Here is a 4466-nt window from a genome sequence, read left to right as displayed (position 1 = left end):
GAAGAAGACAGCAGTTCCTCAGGAATTACTGAGTGCCCGAAGGTGTCTATTGGGAAGTTCCTGGGACAGCATTTTTATATAAAGGAACCCCTGGTCCCTAGTGGCCAGAGCAAGACTTCTGAAAATGCAGTCCCAGCCTTCGATTGGAAAATGTTTCAAAGCACAATGGCCAATGTGCAAACTGACCCAGCTGTTCCCTGTTGCACGTGGAAATCCAAGAGAGGCCTTGGTGGTGGATGCTCTGCAGCTCAGCCCTGAAGCTTGGAGCTTTCAATGTCCAGTCCTGTTCAACCAACAGATGATTCAAACATCTAAAGAAACCTCTTTTTATATGGGGAAAAAAGTACTTTTCCATTAACTCACCCCAGGGCTTTAAAAACTCTTCCACTTTTTGTTTCAGCAGAGTTGAGTTCAGTCTCTCCTATTGCAAAAGTCTTGAATGGTCTTTGCTGTTATTAACAAGTGTCGGGTGCAATTTCTCTTTGCCATTCCCCTACGGAGAAATCACTGGAAGACTGGGGAGATCTTTGGACTTGGCACAGCTGTATGGTATGGTAGACCTCTGTTAGCAGTGCCTGCCCAGCATCTATTTACTCTTTTTTTCATACCACCACCAACATCTAACTTGAAGGAACTGTCCCTCCCTACTCTGTAGAGCTTTGTGAGAACATCCAGTCAATGTGCATTGCCCCCTCACCCTATTCCCTGTCAAGTGGTGGACATTATATCATCCTGAACCAAGCTGGACCTGTAAAATTCTCAAGGGTATTTGCATTTTTAATTGAATGGCTCAGGACAGAAAATGGTTGATGTAAATTCGTCCCAATGTCAGCAGCTTAAAGAGACTATTAGTAGTCTTTGTTTGCCAGGGTCCAGCAACTCTTTTTACTCTAATTGTGTTATGAACCATAGCTCTTGTGTTGTTTCTTCAGTTTGCTGAGCTACAAAGCTACTCCACAGACTTTCTTCATCACTTCTTTTTCTTATGCAAGACATACTCACTTTTTGCTACTTGCAATTTAAAAACCCCCATAACTGGTATGTGTAAGATGGGAACTCAGCTCGTTTTTATATGTATAATAAAGACCAAGGAAACCCTAGAAGTGCATTCCATTCTATCCTATCCTATCCTCTTCTTCCCTCCCTCCTTTTTTTCTTCTTTTTCCTCTCAACCAATTATCTTCATATCTGTTGGTAAATGCATACAGATCTTAATTATATTTTTACTAGCAGTTTCTTAATTTGGTTCTTACTTTTTGTTACCTTTTTTTCTCTTCTTTTACTTTTGTTTTTCTATGTTTTTTGGCACAAATCCTAGCTACACCTGCTGTGGATTGAATGTCCCCACCCCTAGACTCATCAAAGCTTAAATTATGTCCCCCAAAGTTCCAGGTACTGGAAACTTGGCCCCCACTGTGACAGTGTTGAGAGAGTGGGAAATCCTATTGTGTTGATTGAAAGGTGGAGGCCTTGAAGGGGTGATTAGATTGTAGGACCATGCTTTAATGAATGGATTAATAATGGGGGTCATGGGCATGGTTCTGAGGGCTTTAAAAGGAGAACACTTTAGAGTCTCTCTCTCCGATCCACCAGTTTTTGCCATGTGAGTTTTTGCCATTGCTGCAAAGCCACCACCAAAGAAGACACTCACCAGATGTGTTCCCTGGACTTTGGACTTCCCAGCCTCTGAAACTGTAAGCAATACATTTTGTTTTCTTATACATTATCCAGTTCCAGGTATTTTGTTATAAGCAACAGAAATGGACTAATACAACACCTTTGGCCCATCAGGGACTTGTAATCATGTCCACATCAAATTTTATGAATTTTGCTTCTCATTACTTCAGGGAAACACAAGGTACATGGCGCTGTGGAGTTCCACCCTCACAGTCCACTCACTGGCCCTATTCATAAAGCCCTTGCTTAGAGCTGTTCAATGGCTGTGATCGCTTAAGAAGACATTGATCTCTTTTAGGTCTATCACTGAGGCTGTGGTGGGCATTCTCATTCATTTCTTGTCACTTGTGTTGTTTTCCACTCCACACACAAATTGCTAATTTGAGCTCGAGGTTTTACCACTTTGTCTTGGATTGTTATTATGAACGCAAGAATCAAGACCTTTAAATATACATATACATAGAGAGAGACATTTAGTGAGAGGAAATTAGTGCATGGATGTGTTTTTAAATCTATCATCTCTGCATTACAAAGAGCATGGGGTAACCCAAAAAGAAAGCACAGGAATTGAAGTTAATCAGACCTCTCTATTAGAATCCTGACTGTAATGTTTAAAAGTGTTTCAACTTTTGTTTCTATTGTTGTTGTATTAATATTGCTGCCTTTCCTCAGTTTCCACATCTATGACATGGAGATTATAATTCTTATTTCAGGGTAGCTGTGAAATTATGTAAATGAAGCTTGCTAGTGCTTAACACATAATGCACACTAAATAAGTGGAGGTGATGATAATGACATTGATTAATTACTGTTACTTTTATTATTGTGTTGAGAGCAATCCCTAACCATAGTACATTATATTGGTGGGGAAAAATATCCATTATCAGTAAATATCAGTGCATCATGTATGAGCATTAGTAAAAAAAATAAAAGCTTTTGCAAAGGTAAAAGGTAAAGTTATTTTAATAAAGCTAGGGACACATTGACAGCCAAAGAGTTATCACAGGAACCCTGTTGGGAAAACACAGAAACTTGCAGGGCATAGAAACCTTTTGTTTCTCTAAATGTGGAGAGAGATTCCCTGCCAGATGGGGTTTGGTAAGTGCTTACAACTCCAATATAAATAGACACAAAGACTTAAAATCAGTAAACACAATTTAGATATAAATACTACAACCTCATCTTTTATGTCATTTAAATAATTAAAACATTTCTTATTGAATAATGAAGTTATTTAAGGAGAAACATCAGAAGAGCATCCAGCCGGCAGATGTAACTGCTTTTGCCTCGAGTGACATGTTCCCAGCAGTGGGTTATATTATGCCTTCATAAAACCTGTTCTGTCATTTTTTTCAGTGCTGTTATTTTTGGCGGATGGTAAGGAAAAGCATCTATCTAGGGTGTATGAAAGCTCTGGATAAAAATAAGGGAGTGAGTGATTTCCTGACACAGGTGAAGCCCTACAACAACTTGATGCCAAACCTGTCCAAACCAGAGGGGTAAAAGTGGCACTCATACATAGGGAATCTGCAAACGCAGGAGTTTTAACATTGTAACATGAGTTTTGCCTCATCACATAAATTTTAACAGAAATTGCAACTAGATTTAGAGCATACGTAAAATTTTTGCCTTAGGTTAGCATTCTTTAAACAATGCTTTAAAAGGTGCCTCCTAAAGGAGATTCCATAGTGAACTATGTTTAGAAAACAGTAGGTTAGCAAGTTTAAGCAGATTTTACCTAATTTCCCATCTGGCCTCCCCAGTGCCCAGTGGCAGAGTACTGCTGACTACCCTCTCTGTCTTCCCACTTTTTTTTTTATTAATAGTTGGGCATAAGGCTCAAGTCATGCTACATTTCCCAGTCTTCTTTGGAATTAGGTGTGGCCATACAACTCCCCAGTGGAATGTGAGTCAATGTGATGCATGTTAATTAATGTCCTGGCCCCTGAAACCTCCCCTGAACACTTCTCCATAGGCTCTCACACTTCCTGCTGACTGCATGCAAATTCACTAGAGTTATCCAAGAAAGAGGAACTGCTTGAAACAGCTTGGGCCTTGTTCCTGTCCCTCCTGGGAAGTGTAATGTATCGAGTTAGGGACAGCCCAGGCTTTGTTTCTTCCTTCCCTGGAAGCAAGATGTCCTTCAAACCTTTGTCCAGTGGAGCCCCTGAATATATGAGTATTACCCAGGCAGACAGCCTTTTGGGGTCCTTCAGCTGCAGTAAAAGTGTAACACCTGAAGTTGAGAATCTGTCTGTCCAGGACAGCTTTCTTGAGCCAGGGACAAGCTCACAATGAATCTGAGAGTTCTTTTGTCCCTCGCTGCCTATCTGTATGTTATAAACCTGCTTCATATAACTTGCTGCTTATGAGTGTGTTCTGTCGCACTGGACTCAGGCAATTGGTAAAACTGTAGCCCAAGACACAGTGGGTGGAAGGGTCTGGACTCCTACTTTTAGTGAATGGCATAGTGATGGTCTCTGCTATCTCCCTAGAGTTGGAGTCCTCCTTTGGTATTGGTAATTAGCAAACTTACTCCGAAACTTAATATGTCTAACATCTCTTATTTATTGTTATTTATTGCCAAAGGCATAGATATAAAGTTGGGTTCTCAATTAGCAACAGTTTTTTGAACAACAAATTCAAACAGCATTTGTATGAAAACCGTTAAATATTGTAATCCCAACACCAATCACTGGATCTTGGGCTAAACCTGTTAAATGGCAAGAATTAAATTTATTGGTTGATAGATAGGCATCCCTTTGACAAGACTGTGAACCTCCCCAAAA

This window comes from Cynocephalus volans, chromosome 2 (genome assembly GCF_027409185.1).
Source record: "Cynocephalus volans isolate mCynVol1 chromosome 2, mCynVol1.pri, whole genome shotgun sequence".
Classification (NCBI taxonomy): Eukaryota; Metazoa; Chordata; class Mammalia; order Dermoptera; family Cynocephalidae; genus Cynocephalus; species Cynocephalus volans.
This window is presented reverse-complemented; position numbering follows the sequence as displayed.